The sequence below is a fragment of the Eubalaena glacialis genome, chromosome 4 (genome assembly GCF_028564815.1).
Source record: "Eubalaena glacialis isolate mEubGla1 chromosome 4, mEubGla1.1.hap2.+ XY, whole genome shotgun sequence".
NCBI lineage: Eukaryota > Metazoa > Chordata > Mammalia > Artiodactyla > Balaenidae > Eubalaena > Eubalaena glacialis.
In genome coordinates this window covers 95,437,526-95,458,669 of record NC_083719.1, presented here as the reverse complement: position 1 = coordinate 95,458,669, position 21,144 = coordinate 95,437,526, and the positions used below count along the sequence as shown (strand labels likewise).

The following is a 21,144-nucleotide window of genomic DNA, read 5'->3' as shown; positions in this document are numbered from 1 at the left end:
GCTGAGGCTGCTGCTGCCGCCACCAAACAGCCTGTGGGCGAGCACAAGTCATTCTCCACACCGCCCCTCCCGGGAGCCTGTGCAGCCCGCCACGGCCAGGCTCCCGTAATCCGGGGACAACTTCCCCGGGAGAGCGCACGGCGCGCCTCAGGCTGCTGCAACGTCACGCCGGCTTCTGCCGCCGCAGGCTCGCCCCGCCTCCTCCGTACCGCTCCCTCCCCCCGGCCTGACTGAGCCAGAGCCCCCGAATCAGCTGCTCCTTTAACCCCGTTCTGTCTGGGCGGGGAACAGACGCCCTCAGGGGACCTACATGCAGAGGCGGGTCCAAATCCAAAGCTGAACCCCGGGAGCTGTACGAACAAAGAAGAGAAAGGGAAATCTCTCCCAGCAGCCTCAGAAGCAGCGGATTAAAGCTCCACAAACAACTTGATGTGCCTGCATCTGCTGAATACCTGAATAGACAACGAATCATCCCAAATTTAGGAGATGGACTTTGGGAGCAGGATATATTAACTTTTCCCCTTTTCCTTTTTTTTGTGAGTGTAGATGTGTATGCTTCTGGGTGAGATTTTGTCTGTATAGCTTTGATCTCACCGTTAGTCCTAGGGTTAGGTCCGTCCGTTTTTTTTTTTTTTTTGGCTTAAAAATTTTTTTTTCCCTAATAAATGTTTTCTTAATAATTTTTTCCTTATTTTCTATTTTTAAAAAAATTTTTAATAAGTTTTTTCATATTTTTTATTTTAAAAAATTAAAAAAATTTTTTTCTTAATAAATTTTTTCTAAATAATTTTTTTATTTTTAGTATAAAAAATTAATAAATCTATTTTTAAAAATTAAAAAAATTTTTTTTCTTAATAAATTTACTCTTAATAATTTTTTTTCTTATTTTTTATTATAATTGCTTTATTTTATTTTATTTTATCCTCTTTTTTTCTTTCTTTCCATTTTTTCTCCCTTTTATTCTGAGCCGTGTGGATGAAAGGCTCTTGGTGCTCCAGCCAGGCATCAGGGCTGTGCCTCTGAGGTGGGAGAGCCAACTTCAGGACACTGGTCCACAAGAGACCTCCCAGCTCCACGTAATACCAAACGGCGAAAATCTCTCACAGATCTCTATCTCAACATCAAGACCCAGCTTCACTCAACGACCAGCAAGCTACAGTGCTGGACACCCTATGCCAAACAACTAGCAAGAGAGGAACACAGCCCCATCCATTAACAGAGAGGCTGCCTAAAATCATAATAAGGCCACAGACACCCCAAAACACACCACCAGACGTGGACGAACCCACCAGAAAGACAAGATCCAGCCTCATCCACCAGAACACAGGCACTAGTTTCCTCCACCAGGAAACCTACACAACCCACTGAACCAACCTTAGCCACTGGGGACAGATACCAAAAACAACGGGAACTACGAACCTGCAGCCTGTGAAAAGGAGACCCCAAACACAGTAAGATAAGCAAAATGAGAAGACAGAAAAACACACAGCAGATGAAGGAGCAGGGTCAAAACACACCAGACCTAACAAATGAAGAGGAGATAGGTAGTCTACCTGAAAAAGAATTCAGAATAATGATAGTAAGGATGATCCAAAGTCTTGGAAATAGAATAGACAAAATGCAAGAAACATTTAACAAGGACGTAGAAGAACTAAAGAGGAACCAAGAAACGATGACAAGCACAATAAATGAAATTAAAAATACTCTAGATGGGATCAATAGCAGAATAACTGAGGCAGAAGAACGGATAAGTGACCTGGAAGATAAAATGGTGGAAATAACTACTGCAGAGCAGAATAAAGAAAAAAGAATGAAAAGAACTGAGGACAGTCTCAGAGACCTCTGGGACAACATTAAACGCACCAACATTCGAATTATAGGGGTCCCAGAAGAAGAAGAGAAAAAGAAAGGGACTGAGAAAATATTTGAAGAGATTATAGTTGAAAACTTCCCTAATATGGGAAAGGAAATAGTTAATCAAGTCCTGGAAGCACAGAGAGTCCCATACAGGATAAATCCAAGGAGAAACACACCAAGACACATATTAATCAAACTATCAAAAATTAAATATAAAGAAAGCATATTAAAAGCAGCAAGGGAAAAACAACAGATAACACACAAGGGCATCCCCATAAGGTTAACAGCTGATCTTTCAGCAGAAACGCTGCAAGCCAGAAGGGAGTGGCAGGATATACTTAAAGTGATGAAGGAGAAAAACCTACAACCAAGATTACTCTACCCAGCAAGGATCTCATTCAGATTTGATGGAGAAATTAAAACCTTTACAGACAAGCAAAAGCTGAGAGAGTTCAGCACCACCAAACCAGCTTTACAACAAATGCTAAAGGAACTTCTCTAGGCAAGAAACACAAGAGAAGGAAAACACCTACAATAACAAACCCAAAACATTTAAGAAAATGGGAATAGGAACATACATATCGATAATTACCTTAAATGTAAATGGATTAAATGCTCCCACCAAAAGACACAGACTGGCTGAATGGATACAAAAACAAGACCCATATATATGCTGTCTACAAGAGACCCACTTCAGACCTAGAGACACATACAGACTGAAAGTGAGGGGATGGAAAAAGATATTCCATGCAAATGGAAATCAAAAGAAAGCTGGAGTAGCAATTCTCATATCAGACAAAATAGACTTTAAAATAAAGACAATTACAAGAGACAAAGACGGACACTATATAATGATCAAGGGATCGATCCAAGAGGAAGGTATAACAATTGTAAATATTTATGCACCCAACATAGGAGCACCTCAATACATAAGGCAAATACTAACAGCCATAAAAGGGGAAATCGACAGTAACACAATCATAGTAGGGGACTTTAACACCCCACTTTCACCAATGGACAGATCATCCAAAATGAAAATAAATAAGGAAACACAAGCTTTAAATGATACATTAAACAAGATGGACTTAATTGATATTTATAGGACATTCCACCCAAAAACAACAGAATACACATTTTTCTCAAGTGCTCATGGAACATTCTCCAGGATAGATCATATCCTGGGTCACAAATCAAGCCTTGGTAAATTTAAAAAAATTGAAATCGTATCAAGTATCTTTTCCGACCACAACGCTATGAGACTAGATATCAATTACAGGAAAAGATCTGTAAAAAATACAAACACATGGAGGCTACACAATACACTACTTAATAACGAAGTGATCACTGAAGAAATCAAAGGGGAAATCAAAAAATACCTAGAAACAAATGACAATGGAGACACGACGACCCAAAACCTATGGGATGCAGCAAAAGCAGTTCTAAGAGGGAAGTTTATAGCAATACAAGCCTACATCAAGAAACAGGAAACATCTCGAATAAACAACCTAACCTTGCACCTAAAGCAATTAGAGAAAGAAGAACAAAAAAACCCCAAAGCTAGCAGAAGGAAAGAAATCATAAAGATCAGATCAGAAATAAATGAAAAAGAAATGAAGGAAACAATAGCAAAAATCAATGAAACTAAAAGCTGGTTCTTTGAGAAGATAAACAAAATTGATAAACCATTAGCCAGACTCATCAAGAGAAAAAAGGAGAAGACTCAAATTAATAGAATTAGAAATGAAAAAGGAGAAGTAACCACTGACACTGCAGAAATACAAACGATCATAAGAGATTACTACAAGAAACTCTATGCTAATAAAATGGACAACCTGGAAGAAATGGACAGATTCTTAGAAATGCACAACCTGCCGAGACTGAACCAGGAAGAAATAGAAAATATGAACAGACCAATCACAAGCACTGAAATTGAAACTGTGATTAAAAATCTTCCAACACACAAAAGCCCAGGACCAGATGGCTTCACAGGCGAATTCTATCAAACATTTAGAGAAGAGCTAACACCTATCCTTCTCAAACTCTTCCAAAATATTGCAGAGGGAGGAACACTCCCCAACTCATTCTACGAGGCCACCATCACCCTGATACCAAAACCAGGCAAAGATGTCACAAAGAAAGAAAACTACAGGCCAATATCACTGATGAACATAGATGCAAAAATCCTCAACAAAATACTAGCAAACAGAATCCAACAGCACATTAAAAGGATCATACACCATGATCAAGTGGGGTTTATTCCAGGAATGCAAGGATTCTTCAATATACGCAAATCAATCAACGTGATACATCATATTAACAAATTGAAGGAGAAAAACCATATGATCATCTCAATAGATGCAGAGAAAGCTTTCGACAAAATTCAACACCCATTTATGATAAAAGTCCTGCAGAAAGTAGGCATAGAGGGAACTTTCCTCAACATAATAAAGGCCGTATATGACAAACCCACAGCCAACATTGTCCTCAATGGTGAAAAACTGAAACCATTTCCACTAAGATCAGGAACAAGACAAGGTTGCCCACTCTCACCACTATTATTCAACATAGTTTTGGAAGTGTTAGCCACAGCAATCAGAGACGAAAAAGAAATAAAAGGAATCCAAATCGGAAAAGAAGAAGTAAAGCTGTCACTGTTTGCAGATGACATGATACTATACATAGAGAATCCAAAAGATGCTACCAGAAAACTACTAGAGCTAATCAATGAATTTGGTAAAGTAGCAGGATACAAAATTAATGCACAGAAATCTCTTGCATTCCTGTATACTAATGATGAAAAATCTGAAAGTGAAATTAAGAAAACACTCCCGTTTACCATTGCAACAAAAAGAATAAAATACCTAGGAATAAACCTACCTAAGGAGACAAAAGACCTGTATGCAGAAAATTATAGGACACTGATGAAAGAAATTAAAGATGATACAAACAGATGGAGAGATATACCATGTTCTTGGATTGGAAGAATCAACATTGTGAAAATGACTCTGCTACCCAAAGCAATCTACAGATTCAATGCAATCCCTATCAAACTACCACTGGCATTTTTCACAGAACTAGAACAAAAAATTTCACAATTTGTATGGAAACACAAAAGACCCCGAATAGCCAAAGCAATCTTGAGAACGAAAAATGGAGCTGGAGGAATCAGGCTCCCTGACTTCAGACTATATTACAAAGCTACAGTAATCAAGACAGTTTGGTACTGGCACAAAAACAGAAATATAGATCAATGGAACAGGATAGAAAGCCCAGAGATAAGCCCACGCACATATGGTCACCTTATCTTTGATAAAGGAGGCAAGCATATACAGTGGAGAAAAGACAGCCTCTTCAATAAGTGGTGCTGGGAAAATTGGACAGGTACATGTAAAAGTATGAAATTAGAACACTCCCTAACACCATACACAAAAATAAACTCAAAATGGATTAAAGACCTAAGTGTAAGGCCAGACACTATCAAACTCTTAGAGGAAAACATAGGCAGAACACTGTATGACATAAGTCACAGCAAGATCCTTTTTGACCCAGCTCCTAGAGAAATGGAAATAAAAACACAAATAAACAAATGGGACCTAATGAAACTTAAAAGCTTTTGCACAGCAAAGGAAACCATAAACAAGACCAAAAGACAACCCTCAGAATGGGAGAAAATATTTGCAAATGAAGCAACGGACAAAGGATTAATCTCCAAGATTTACAAGCAGCTCATGCAGCTCAATAACAAAAAAACAAACAACCCAATCCAAAAATGGGCAGAAGACCTAAATAGACATTTCTCCAAAGAAGAGATACAGATTGCCAACAGACACATGAAAGAATGCTCAACATCATTAATCATCAGAGAAATGCAAATCAAAACTACAATGAGGTATCATCTCACACCGGTCAGAATGGCCATCATCAAAAAATCTAGAAACAATAAATGCTGGAGAGGGTGTGGAGAAAAGGGAACACTCTTGCACTGTTGGTGGGAATGTAAATTGATACAGCCACTATGGAGAACAGTATGGAGGTTCCTTAAAAAACTAAAAATAGAACTACCATATGACCCAGCAATCCCACTACTGGGCATATACCCTGAGAAAACCATAATTCAGAAAGAGTCATGTACCAAAATATTCATTGCAGCTCTGTTTACAATAGCCAGGACATGGAAGCAACCTAGGTGTCCATCATCGGATGAATGGATAAAGAAGATGTGGCACATATATACAATGGAATATTACTCAGCCATAAAAAGAAATGAAATGGAGGTGTTTGTAGTGAGGTGGATGGACCTAGAGTCTGTCATACAGAGTGAAGTAAGTCAGAAAGAGAAACACAAATACAGTATGCTAACACATATATATGGAATCTAAGGGAAAAAAAAAAAAATTTAAAAAAAAGGTCATGAAGAACCTAGTGGCAAGATGGGAATAAAGACACAGACCTACTAGAGAATGGACTTGAGGATATGGGGAGGGGGAGGGGTGAGATGTGACAGGGTGAGAGAGTGTCATGGACATATATACACTACCAAATGTAAAATAGATAACTAGTGGGAAGCAGCCGCATAGCACAGGGAGATCAGTTCGGTGCTTTGTGACCACCTAGAGGGGTGGGATAGGGAGGGTGGGAGGGAGGGAGATGCAAGAGGGAAGAGATATGGCAACATATGTATATGTGTAACTGATTCACTTTGTTGTAAAGCAGAAGCTAGCACACCATTGTAAAGCAATTATACTTCAATAAAGATGTTTAAAAAAAAAAAAAAAAAAAAAAGAAGTTACTGGAGGATAACTCCTGTAAGCTCCACCTTGGTAAGGTAATAAACCAAAAAAATCAAGCAACAAGGGATCCTACACAGGAATAGGCAAAAGGAATACCTAAGATAACAAAGATCCTAATATGACTTCCATAAAACAGGTCCAGATTGGACCCAGTCAAAGGATTCCAGGAGGGATTTCTTCAGGAACATGAAACTGATAGAAGATGTATATGACTGAGACAAATGGCAAAGACATGAATTAGTGATAAGTAAATAAAAAACTTGATCAAAGGAAAAGGCGACTGTATCTGCAAGGAAAATTAAATGTCAGGAAAGGAAAAACTAAGCACAGTTTACAACATGGTTCAGCTGAGGATGTTTACACAAGAAATTAATGTAAACACCAAATACTGATCTAATCAAAATTATGAAGTAACTATGAAAGGACTGGTAGGATACAGATGCTGGGCGGGAGGGGTGGAAAAAGAGCTAAATAATCATTTTCAATAGCAGAAGTCAACAGATCATGCCCACAAGTGAAAAATCAGGCAACAAAACAAGCATGTTATTTAGAGACATGTAATAATCACCCAGTTATCAAATAAAAGTACGTACCTGTGGGAAGGGGGAAATGAGAGCATGTTGTTTTTTCATTATAAACCTTATAGAACTATTACATTCTTTAACCTATGCTAATGTATAACTTTGATAAGCAAACTAAAAATAAAAAAGGGAGGGAGGAAAGTATGGATTCTGCAACCAGACTATCGGGGTTTATTCCTGAATATGGTCTATATTAACTGGGTGACTTTGAGCAAGTTACTTAACCTCTCTGTGCCTGAGTTTTCCTCATTTGTAGCAAGAATAACAGTATCTACCTCACAGGGTTGTTGTGAAGATTGAGTTAATATACATAAAGCTCTTAAAAACAACAGCTGGCACATAATAAGCATGGATTAACACTGACTTACTTTAGAAAATCTACCTCTAGGCCTTGTTAGAATTCTAATGATAGTGTAAAGGTCTTAGAGGAGTTTTATTTTAAGGAAAGTTATCTTTTTGCATTATATTATTGTTTATAAACAAATAACAGGTTAAATATGCTAAACCTTAATTATGTTTCACTATTTTAACAGTGAAAAGAATTTCTCATATGAACTTCAAGACTGCTACTTGGAATCATCTTTCTTAAAATACCAAGCAATACTCAACTAAGAAAATCAATACTGGTAAGAAGTCTTGAAATTTTAATCAAATAACCAGTCTAAGTTAAGATTAAACAAATTAAGTCTCTGCTTACATAAGACAACTTCCCTTTCTTTAAAAATCAATTTAATTTAACAGCTTTCATAAAGAAGCCTGGAGCTTGCCTCGGGCTGTTGAGATTTCCTAACACTATGTTTCATAACAAAGGTATACATACATTTAAGTCGGTCACAACTCCTAAATTACATCAGTCTAAAGACAACTAGAGTTACATAAAGGCAACAACTCTTATTATTTTAAATACTTCTTAATGCATAATGAAAATTAAATTTTAAAAATTCAGTATCCCACTAATAAAACCTTATCTTTTCCTATGTTTCTTCCTTGTTCCTACACATATATCATAAAAGGCAACTTTAAAACCCAAACTTTCCTCTAATCAAACAGTAAATATGTCATTATCCTCTTCCCTCCCTCCCACACACGAAGAATTTTTTTCTTAAAATGCATTCATTCAGGCTTCCCTGGTGGCACAGTGGTTAAGAATCCACCTGCCAATGCAGGGGACATGAGTTCGAGCCCTGGTCCAGGAAGATCCCACATGCCGCGGAGCAACTAAGCCCGTGCGCCACAACTACTGAGCCTGCACTCTAGAGCCCGCAAGCCACAACTACTGAGCCCGTGTGCCACAACTACTGAAGCCTGCGTGCCTAGAGCCCGTGAGCCACAACTACTGAAGCCTGCGCACCTAGAGCCTGTGCGCCACAACAAGAGAAGCCACCACAATGAGAAGCCTCCGCACCGCAACCAAGAGTAGCCCCTGCTTGCCGCAACTAGAGAAAGCCCATGAGCAGCAACGAAGACCCAACGCAGCCAATTAAAAAAAAAAAAAAAAAAATTCATTCATTCACCCCACTGAATGTTAGAATATCAAGAATTACCAAGATGAAAGAGAAACAGTTTCTTTTCCCAAAGAGCTTAAAGCAAGAAATAAAATGAATATAACTACTTAATATTTTTATTTCATGTTCTATATCTTGCCTTTTTTATATTTCAAAAAAGAAATAGATGGCTTTATTAAAAAAGGGGGCAACCCCTGACATAAGAACAGCACAAATAATATACTATAAGAAGGAGAACAAATGATTTTCAGCAGCAAGATTATTTTCAAAGAAAAGTGACAGATATCTAGGAACTGCCTTAAAGAACAGATAGAATTCAGAAATGCAGAGAAGAGGGAATGTGAAGTTTCATGATATTGGAGGCAGAAGGAAAAGTTTGGGCCAAAGCATAGAATCAAGAAAAGCGAGAAGCACATATGAGGAATAATAATTAGTTCATTTTGCAAAAGGAAGAGGACTGTTTTTTTCCTAAAAGGAAGAGAAGTTTGAAAACTAAGCCTCAGAGCACTCCAACATTTAGGAATCATGAAGAAGAGAAGGCCCCAGCAAAGAAAATTCAGTGGTTTTTTTTGCCAGACCTCTCCCAAGTAGGAAGTCTGGCTGGAGACTTGATATACGTGAGTAGGCTTCACTTTAGCCTGAGTGTATAAAGAACAAGCAGTCATCATGGGGCTACCCTTAAATCCCAAACAAGGAGGGAAGAGGGCACCTGCAACATAAATTACATTAACACTTGCCCAGATATTTCATTAAATTTCTTTGAACTCTCTGGCATTTTCCCCCACAATGCATAAAAATATATTAAAAATACTTAGCACAAGAAAGAAAGCACTCAATAAATGACAGCTATTATTAACACTCTAAAATTAACATCTACCATACTAAAATGTTTCCCACTTTCAGTGGCCAAAACCTTATTATTTAATTTAAATAACAAACAGCTGAGAAGGTGATAGACTGAGAGTTTGAAATATTTAAAGAGAGAGACTGAACGGTGGTGGAAGTTGAAAGGTCTGAAAACTCAAAAACAAAGTAAAATTTGGGGAGGAAAGTTGGAGTAAGGTATCTAGACAATTCAATGGGAAAAGAATAGTCTTTTCCACAAATGGTGCTAGGAAAACTGGATAGCCACATGCATAAAAATAACGTTAATCCCTAGCTCACACCCTGCACAAAACTTACTCAAAAAGGATCACAGACCTAAGTATAAGAAAACTACAAAACTCTTGGAAGGAATTATAGGTACTAACCTATATGACCTTGGATTTGACAAATCTTTCTTAGATGTGCAAAAAAACACAGGCAAAGGAAAAAATAGACAAATTGGACGACATCAAAATTAAAAACCTTTGCACTGCAAATGATATCAGCAGGAAAGTGAAAACAACAAAACAGGAAGAAATATTTACAAATCATACATCTGTAAGGTACCTGCATCCAGAGTATATGAAGAACTCTTACAAACTCGATAACGAAAAGACATATAACCCGACTTAAAAATGAGCTAAGGATTTGAATGGACTTTTCTCCAAAGATATGCAAACAGCCAATAAGCACATGAAAAGATGCTCACTGTCAGTGTCATTAGGAAAATACAAACCAAAATCACAATGAGATACCATTTGACATTCACCAGGATGGCTAGAATCAAAAAAACATATAATAAAATAACAAGAGTTAATGAGGGACTTCCCTGGTGGTGCAGTGGTGAAGACTCCGTGCTCCCAATGCAGGCGTCCTGGGTTCAATCCTTGGTCAGGGAACTAGATCCCACATGCATGCTGCAACTAAGAGTTCGCATGCTGCAACTAAGGAGCCCGTGAGCTGCAACTAAGGAGCTGGCAAGCCACAACTAAGGAGCCGGTAAACTGCAACTAAGGAGCCCACCTGCTGCAACAAAGACCTGGCACAACCAAATAAATAAATAAATAAACAAATATTTTTTTTAAAAAAGAGTTAATGAGGATATGGAGAAATTACAACCTTCATACATTGCTGATGGGAATGTAAAATGGAATAGACAATCTGGAGAACAGTCTGGTAGTTCTTTAAACAATTAATAAACAAAGTTACTGTATGACCTAGCAATTCCATTCCTAGATACACACCCAAAAGATGTGAAAATATATGTTCACAGAAAAATTTGTACATGACTGTTCACAGCAGCACTATTCATAGTAGCCAAAAAAGTAGAAACAATTCAAACATCCATCAACTGATAAAGGGATAAACAAACGTGGTATATCTATACAATGGAATATTACTTGGCCATAAAGAAGAATGCAGTACTGATATGTGCTGTGACATGAGTGAACCTTGAAAGCATCATGCTAAGTGAAAAGAAGCCAACCACAAAAGACTACATATTTCATGATTTCATTTATATGAAATGTCTAGAATAGGCAAATCTAAAGACACAGAAAATAGATCAGTGGTTGCCAGGGGCTGGGGGAGTACAGATTGGGGAGTGACTATTAATGGGTATGAGGTTCCATTTGGTTTGATGAAAACGTTCTAAACTTAGATTATGGTGATAGTTGCACAACCATGATTACCAAAAAAAAAAATCACTGAATTGTACACTTTCAATGGGTGAATTTTATAGTATGTGAATTATAAATTATATCTTAAAGTGCTTTTTAATGTTAGGTAATTCTTTAAAATAAAAAAAAAAAAAGCTGGGCAAGTTTTTTAGCTAACTTTCTCCTTAAAACATCTCTCAATGAAACTCTTCTCTGGAAGAATCTTGTAGGACTTTGTATTATGTAATAAGAAGGAAGTTCATTCCAAAACAAGGTCTACAATTCATTTTGAGGAAATAAGAGTATCTGAGAACAATCTCTGGAATGTTCTACAGTCCCTAAGTTATATAATTTTCCAACCAAGGATAGGAATTAGAAAGAAGTAGTAATAATAAAAGTAATAATAATAAAAGTAGTAATAAAAGTTATTATTAATTTAGGTAACAATTATTGAGTCTTTATTATGCATCAGGTTTTATAAGTATTTTCTTATTCAATCTTCATATAAAAAACATCTTTCAAAATAAAAGTCCACAGTAGAAGTCTGGTTAAATAAATTATGATACACTATACAACAAACTATTATGTAGTCATTAAAAAATTATTTTCTGGATATAACACCAAAAGCACAGGAGAAAAACAAAAAAGGTAAGCTGGACCTCACCAAAATTAAAACCTTTTGTGCATCAAAGGACACTATCCTTTGAAAAAGGATACCATTCCTTGGGTGAAAAAGCAAACCACTGATTAGGAGAAAATATTTGCAAATCATATATCTGATAAGGGATAGATATCCAGAATGTATAAAGAACAGCTCAACAACAAAAAATCAAACAGCCAGATTATAAAATGGGCAAAGTACTTAAACAGACATTTCTCCAAAGAAGCTATACAAATGATCAGTGAACACATGAGAAGATGCTCAACATTACTAGTCAGTAGAGAAAGGTATCCTATGACCCGTGTTCATAGCAGTATTATTCACAACAGCCAGAAAGTGGAAGCAACCCAAGGATCCACTAACAGATAAATGGATAGACAATGTGTGGCACATACATATATGCAATGGAATATTATTCAGCCTTAAAAAGGAATGAAATTTTGACACATTTGACAACATAGTTAAACCTTTGAAGACATCATACTAACTGAAATAAGCCAGTCATAAAAGGACAAACATTGTATAATTCCTCTTTCATGAGATTCCTAGAGTAGTCAAATTCATTGAGACAGAAAGGAGAATGGTGGTTATCAGTGGCTGGGAGAAGGGGAGAATGGGGAGTTAAGTGTTTAACAGTGTACAAAGTTTCAAGTGGGGAAGATGAAAAAGTTCTGAAGATGGAGAGTTAGTGATGGTTACACAACACTGAGAATTTACTTAATGCCACAGAGCTATATACTACCTAAAATGGTAAATTTCACATTACATATATTTTAGCACCATAAAAAAATTATTTTATAACAATCACACTAAGATATATTGATGACAGGAAATGGAAGAATATATGTGTGGTGGGATGAACTAGCAATCTTCCCCACTTAATTAGACAGCACATAGTAATCAAAACAATTCAGTGGGTCTGACATAAAGATAAAGAGCCCTCTCCTTCTGGGTAACAAAGGGAACAATGACTGACAGCTACTGATTCTTGAATTACAAGGCTCGAAGCAAGGCAGGAAGGATGTAAATGCTTCTCTGCACAATATTAGAGGTGGTTTAGTGGGCTTCACATAAACTTTGCTCATCTATAATTAAGGCTGTGAGATGTCTGGGAAAAATAAATGCTTTTCTTCTTGAGTTGTATTACTTCACAGGTTACTTAGGAAACGAAACCAGCTTGATCACTGGTCTCATTAGTATAGAGGCTGCAAGGAACTGAGCACTCACTTTTACCTTCATTCACTGGGTTAGCTCTCCTACCTCTCCAAACCAGGTAGAGAAGAAAATAATTGAGCAGAGTCTCATTATTGAGCATCACTGACTCCTGCAGAGGCCAGAGGCATTGTTCAATTGTGCAAAATACAAGTGGGATTCAAGGAGAAATACTTCTTGTGGAGAGCGTGTTAGGGATGATGTCATCAGACTGAAAGATTCGAAGAGACTGTGTGATTTGGCATATGGGCATGATCTGTCCCTATCTTTCTCTCTGACTTCACCTCTTGCCACTCTTCCCTGTGATCACTCAACTTGCCTTCTTGCTATTCCTCAACACAAATTTTGGACCCATCTGAGGGATCCTGAACCTCTTTCTGCGTGAAACATTCTTTCCTCAGCGGTTCTCAAACACTCCCTCACCTCATTCAGTTCTCTTCTCAAATGTCGGGTTTTTAAAGAGGCTTTCCTTGATGATTTTATTTAAGATAGCCTCTCCCCCATCATTCTCTATCCCCCTACACTGTTTCATTTTTTTTCGTAGACTAATCACAGTTGTTACATAATTTGTTTATTGCTTATTTCCTATCACTAGAATGTAAACTCATAGGGCAGGAAGGACATCAGTCTTACTCATTACAATATTAGCAGTGCTTAGAACAGGGAATACAAACAACAAATAGATATCTGTTGAAGGAATATGGGCAGAGGAAGAGAGCATAGAGAGTGCAATGGACAGGTCAGATAGTATCGAAAAAGGCCACTCCTACTTTCAAAGGACTAAGTCCAGATGTGCCTCCCCTTGGAGACTTAAGAACTTAACACCTGATAGCTAGAATACCGGCCTTTACTCCTCCTACACTGCAGTATTCTTGAGAGTTGCCTGATCCTTCAGTAAATAAAGTTGTTTGTCTGTATTGCAGTTCAAAGGATTTGGTAAGGGGAAGGCTGATAGGGCTGAATGGGCAAGGAAAAAACATGTGTAATTTATCCTAATGTGAGAGTTTTACACAACAAGAAACTGGAAGGGGACTGGCTCCTCTAGGTGGTCTACAACTCAGAATCACCTTGGCTTAGCAGCAGCAGTGAAGAAATCCTAACCCAAAAAGCACAAAGATAACTCCAAGTGTTAAAGAATGAATTCTTTGACTTTATAACAAAAATTAGCAAATATTGCCCTTTGGGATCAAAAAAGGGAAGGGCCCTGATACACTCAGGTTACTTACAGAAGTTAAACTATGTGGGGAAAAAAAAAAGATATACACAGAGAAAAAGATACATGCAAATTATTAAAGTGCAATTAACATACACTATTGTATTTTTAAACATTTAACAATAGAACAGCCAGACATTAACCAGATATTTGGTTATCTTAAAGCCACAAATGTTCCATAAAACCAACAACAGCTTCAATGCATTCTTTGTGTTAGTAATGTCTAAAAGGTATATACTCTTCATTGGAATATTCTGGAAGAAAAAATTTAAGAAAAAATAAACAAGAAATACACTATCAATAGTTATCGATGGGTGGTGAAATCAAGGATGTCCCTAGTAATCTTTTTTTTTTTTTGGCCACGCCAGGTGGCATGCGGGACCTTAGTTCCCCAACCAGGGATCGAACCCGTGCCCCCTGCAGCGTGGAGTCTTAACCACTGCATTGCCAGAGAAGTCCCCCAGTGACCTTAATACTTAAATACTTTCCATGTAATCACAATAAAGAAACTTATTTAAAAATTAAAACAATAAATAATTGAACAATCAACTTTACCAAAGAAACATAATACAGCCACGTTATACAAGACCTTTCTCAGTCCTGAAAGGCAGAGGAATGAACTATAACGCTGTCCTATTTATAACCTTTTCCCCCAAACCAAAAAAATCACTGTAATGGTGAACATTTTATTTCTTCCTTTCAATACAATTTTCAACAGGTTTATTCATCTTAATTTTTTAAAAGCAAGTTTTCAAGCATACTACCCACAAAAATTGCGATTATATTAGAATTTGAATTTTTCAATGATCCATTGGTGTAAGGAATACCTCGAACTAAGTAAGATCTTTTGCGGCACATGTTCAGAACCACGTATTATCAAGAACCATTCCTGATAGTAACATCCTCAGAAGCAATCTAAAATTACAGAGGAAAAAACTACCTATTCAAAAGAAATAACGTGAGCTAATGAAGAGAGAATAGTGGACACTTTTTTGCCTACCCACATCCACTCTTCTCTTCCACCTTTCCAACAGAATACCAATTTTCTTCATGTTTCCACCCTCCTCAGCTACAAGGGTGGATCCCCATTCGTATAAGCTGTTACTGGTCTTGGGTAGAACTAACCAGGCTGAAGGGAAAGACACACCCCAGGATTACAGGAACAGATCACTCTCTCCTTGTGCATTTTATTGATGACAACTGATTTCAAGGAGGAAATCAGCCTTTGGACATCAATTTTGTGAAGAGGAGGGCAGAGAAAGAGAAAGAAACTGGATCTGTGATGAAGTCATTGATTTGCTGAATCAAATAATTTTGTAGTTTGTCTACTAGTCTGCACTTCCTATTCTGTATCCTAACAAAGTTCTTTTTAAGCAAATTTGAGTCAGGTTACATACAACCCAACTTATGTAGCCAAAAGCATCCTAACCCATATGGAAGGAAATCAAATCATTTTGAATTATCTTGTTAACAAAAGTCGAATACTATATGTTAATATGTGTTAATACCTTAATTAATACTTAGAACTGTTGACAACTACATCTCCATCATAAAAATAAGTTTAAGTATCCCATCTGTCACGTTGTCTTAATAGCTGCCCAAAAAAGACATCAGTAAACACCAATGCATCTTTCTTAAAGATCTTTTAAAAAGAAAAAAAGTTATACATACTTACACTTTATATTTTTTATATAAATACATTCAAAAAAAAGGAAAGAACAATCTGAGAGTTCCTTCTAGGGCTTGCATTTGGTTGACAAACAGCTTAATAATCAGACATAGTTTATAAGAATATTGAGACAACTCATGTATGTAAGAGTTTGAAAACTTTCCTGTTTGCACTTTGTGTGCATGCTTATACATACACAATTTTTTATATGTGTAGACACAACTAAGATAATTAATATAAAAAAAAACTTTTATTCTATTACAGATATCCACCAAAGGATATGCCATGGTGCATTAATAACATGAGAATCATAACCCAAGAGCTTTTTTTTTCTTGCTTGATGGCTATGTAAAAATATATCTGGCATATGAAATATAAATCTCATTAGTCATTTACAGTAATACACAAATATTGCCAAGCAAATATAAAAACACTAAAGTTTACTGTTGCCAAGTTGCTATGGCTAAATATCAATTAAAGAAACAAACCAAGAAAAACATTTGAACTTCTGCAGTCATAGCACAAGGATACAGAAGGTAAAAACAAAAGTGGATGCATTCTGATGTAAATTGATACAGCCACTATGGAGAACAGTATGGAGGTTCCTTAAAAAACTAAAAATAGAACTACCATATGACCCAGCAATCCCACTACCTCAGGCATATACCCTGAGAAAACCATAATTCAAAAAGAGTCATGTACCACAATGTTCATTGCAGCTCTATTTACAATAGCCAGGACATGGAAGCAACCTAAGTGTCCATCAACAGATGAATGGATAAAGAAGATGTGGCACATATATACAATGGAATATTACTCAGCCATAAAAAGAAACGAAATTGAGTTATTTGTAGTGAGGTGGATGGACCTAGAGTCTGTCATACAGAGCAAAGTAAGTCAGAAAGAGAAAAACAAATACTGTATGCTAACACATATATATGGAATCTAAGGAGAAAAAAAAAAAAAAAGGTCATGAAGAACCTAGCGGCAAGACGGGAATAAAGACGCAGACCTACTAGAGAATGGACTTGACGATATGGGGAGGGGGAAGGGTAAGCTGGGACAAAGTGAGAGAGTGGCATGGACATATATACACTACCAAATATAAAATAGATAGCTAGTGGGAAGCAGCCGCATAGCACAGGGAGATCAGCTCGGTGCTTTGTGACCACCTAGAGGGGTGGGATAGGGAGGGTGGGAGGGAGGGAGACGCAAGAGGGAAGAGATATGGGGATATATGTATATGTATAACTGATTCACTTTGATGTAAAGCAGAAACTAACACACCATTGTAAAGCAATTATACTCCAATAAAGATGTTAAAAAAAAAAAAAAAAGTGGATGCATTCTGAGTCCATCCTTGAAATCTTAACGTCTGACTCTAGCAGAATGAATCAAAAACTTCAGTTTAGAAAAACTGGTGTGACTTCGTATGTCCCTCACATAACAGCAGGTTGGAGGCACAATCAAACCTAAAAATCTATTACAGTAGGAACTGGAAATCTGTACTATTAAAGGGTAAAGATGAACATATAAATTGTTGTATCATGAGGGAGGATAAATGAAAAATGGAAATCCAATGCAGTAAGGGAAACTGGTTGGCAAATGGTTAAATAGTTTTCAAACTCCTCAGTGTCAAATCATTATTGTTGGACTCAAACCTCAGCATCCTATCAGAGTACAGAACTGGTACCCCAGACACACACGTAGATATCCCTTAATAAATTAAACTAAAATCTGTCCATATTATTGGATATCTACTTCTTAAAGACTTCTTTCAACTAAAAACAGAAACAGTTGCAGTTACAGCTATTTTATCATTACTGCTGTCCTAAAGGCATGGATTCTTAAAACTTCTAGTTAATAAAGGACTGAATTTTAAGAGTTGGAAGGGGGACTTCCCTGGTGGCACAGTGGTTAAGAATCCATCTGCCAATGCAGGGGACACGGGTCCTGGTCTGGGAAGATCCCATATGCTACGGAGCAACTAAGCCCACGCACCACAACTACCGAGCCTGCGAGCCACAACTACTGAGCCCGAACACTGCAACTACTGAGCCCACGCGTTGCAACTACTGAAGCCTGCACGCCTAGAGCCCATGTTCCTCAACAAGAGAAGCCGCTGCAATGAGAAGCCCGCACACAGCAACGAAGAGTAGCCCCCGCCCACCGCAACTAGAGAAAACCAGCGTGCAGCAATGAAGACAAATGCAGCCAAAAAAAAAGAGTTGGAAGGAACCTTAGGAAATCATTTCTAATCCTCACTCCATCTCAAGCTAGGAAACTCTGATGAATGCATTTAGCAAAGATGTATGGAGTTCTTCATATTCAAGGCTGAATGTTGATTGCTGGGGGTAACACAAATATATCTAAAACCTGATACCTTCCTTTAAGGAATCTATAGGATGCCCCAAGGAATTTTGGGATGTGAAATAGAATATTGTACCATAATAAAGATAAAAATAAAATCCTAAGAACCAAGAGGAGTCTTTAAGCAAGATAAAAGGATTCAGTGGATGCTTAAGTGATGTTTGAGTTAAGCCTGGAATCTAGACATTTGGCAGTGGAAGGGAAGGACATTCCAGGCAGTGAGAATAGAATAAACTCTGATGCCCTGTACATACAGACTTCATTTCCAACTCCTCTTTCCTTACATAGTCTACTTTTGCCAGGTCAGTCATCTTGGCACCTATTCTTCCAATAAGACAGGTTCTTCAAACAGGCATTCCCTCCTCAGGGCCTTTGCATCTGCTGCTCCCTCTGCCTGGAAAGAACTTCCCCCAGATACCTGCAAGGCTGGCTTTCTCACCTCCTTCAAGTCTTTGCTCAAATATCACCTTCTCAGTGAAAACTTACCTGACTATCCTATTTTAAAGTGTCATCCTTGCATTCCCTATCACCCTTCCCTGCTCTATTTTTCCCACAGCACTTATTATTATCCAGTATGGTATATATTCTACTTATTAGCTTTGTCTATGCCCCTGCTGAAAGAGCAGAAGTTACCTGTTTGTTCACCTACAAATTTTAAAACACTGCCTGCACATGGTAGGCATGACATCAACATTTGCTGACAAACAAATGGAATAAAGAGTGAATAAATGAATTGACTGAATGAAAAAGATTTCTGCCCTCAAACAGTTTATGATCTATCAGAGAAAGCAAATATATAAATAAATAAATTATCTTAAATTATTCCTGAATGACAAAAATAAATACACAGTTGGCAAAACTCAATTTATAAAAGACCAATAACAGTTCCTAGCATCCCCACTTCCACACGTCCAGCAACCACTAGATTCTTCTTTTTTACATCTCTTAGCTCCCTGCCCCCAGTAACACTGTCATGTAGCAATGACCAAAAATGACACCAGAGCTGCCACTGCTGCAACAACTGTCTCTTCCCACATTAACCTTCACTGCTACCTACTGAGTAAAGGTAAAAGATATTTCTGTTGCCATCGTTGGACAAGAGAAAGACGTATTCCTGGATTTCCAAATTCAATACATTTTTCTGTACGTGGTTAAATTCTACACTACAAAAGTGGTTACACTGATACTACAGATTAGCCACGAAGTCTTCTACTTTGAATAATGCTTCGTTATTAAGTGGAGATATGGAAAAACACATTTTAAAATTGTTTCACTATTGGAACACACTGTTTCTACACTGCAAATGGATGGCACAGGCAAAATGGCTAAAAGAAAGATTCTTTCAATAAAGGCTAGTACAGTACTATATTTTAGGCAAATGGGTAACAATGTAAAGTCAAGGGGATTTTTTCCACTCCGAAGAATCAACTAGAATTTTATCATGGATTAAAGAATGATGTAGAATTCTTAGAGCATTAGTATTTAAATTATGCTACACTAAAACCAAACAGGAGTAGTAGAAAATATTCTTTATCGCCAGCAAAAGCAAAACTACTTAAGGAAATGAGGAATGAGCTCAAGATTTCTCACTTCAGCTAACACCTCCACAGACTGCATTATCATTTTAGGCAAAGTGACATTTCACATTTAATTTTTAACGGCAGGAATGATTTCCATCTGGGATTTATCTGCATAAAACTGTTAGCCTTGGCACACTTTCAGTATTTAACTGAAAGCTCATTTTTTGGCTCTAAGCAAAATGCCCAATACTATGCAATAGGTATTATCTCTACATTAATCCCACCACTGAGAGCCTAATATTGTGTTCTACATAGTGGTGAATTTTGCCCTCAGATAAGCACATCTGTCTGTAACCCTCCCTCAAACACTGATAAATTACTTATCTTCACTACCTTAAAACCTTCTGCATTTTTCAACAATATTTACACTTCTAAAAGAGTTTAACAAATATTACTATTCTTCGTAAGGAGAAAGAAAAACTATAAATTAGGGCAAACTCCCTTACGTAGAAAAATGCCAAATCAGCCGCTGAAATGGTAACTTTCAGGTATAGCATCACAGTTCTAACTGGTCAAACTACAATCCTCGCCAGTTATTGCAGGAGTAGATAAATTGCAGCCACTGGGGGGAAAGCCACATAAAAACGTTAGGTCCTCACTTATCTTTTTCGTTAAAAAGGAGACACCTGAAAGTCAGGGGCAGTAGATCCCGTAAGGCAACCTACTGGAGAGACTGTACTGAGCGTGCAGGTCTCCAAACGCAGGAAGCCAAAGTTCCTGCGTGACGACAGGATGGCAGCGAAAAACAGTAGCCCATCCGTCCACAAGAGAAAAGAAAGAAGTCCACCAGGAAAGGCTGGGAGTCACGGAGGTGGGGCTGCGAGACCTGCCGGCTCCGCGCCGTCTCCCTCGGCTGCTAACAGAAGCCTTGCGGGCTGCCGATCGGCGAGAGCGCCGGGTGGGCTCGCGGGCACAGGGGGGCTGCGGCTGACCGACTGGCTTCGGCCCCGCACCGGAAAGTCTCCAGGGCCTCGCCCGCGCAGCCGAAAAGCCACCCAGCCCACAGACAGGCGGAGGAGCCACCTGGGCAGAGCCACGTCGGAGGAAGGGAGCGCGGCGGGAGGTGGGCACCCGGCACACCCACCGGGAGGCTGACAGCCCGGAGCGCGAGACGGCCGGGGCGCGAGAAGGGCCGAGGCGCGCTTGAGGGGGTCGCCCTGAGGGCGCCGCCGGCCGCCAACGAC

General features: G+C 38.1%; 1 protein-coding gene across 5 annotated transcripts in view; it reads right to left on the bottom strand.

The window, feature by feature from the left end:
* AP3S1 (adaptor related protein complex 3 subunit sigma 1) overlaps positions 1-21,144 on the bottom strand; it is a 96,996-nt gene that overhangs the window by 75,633 nt on the left and 219 nt on the right. The gene's annotated exons all lie outside the window — the stretch shown is intronic.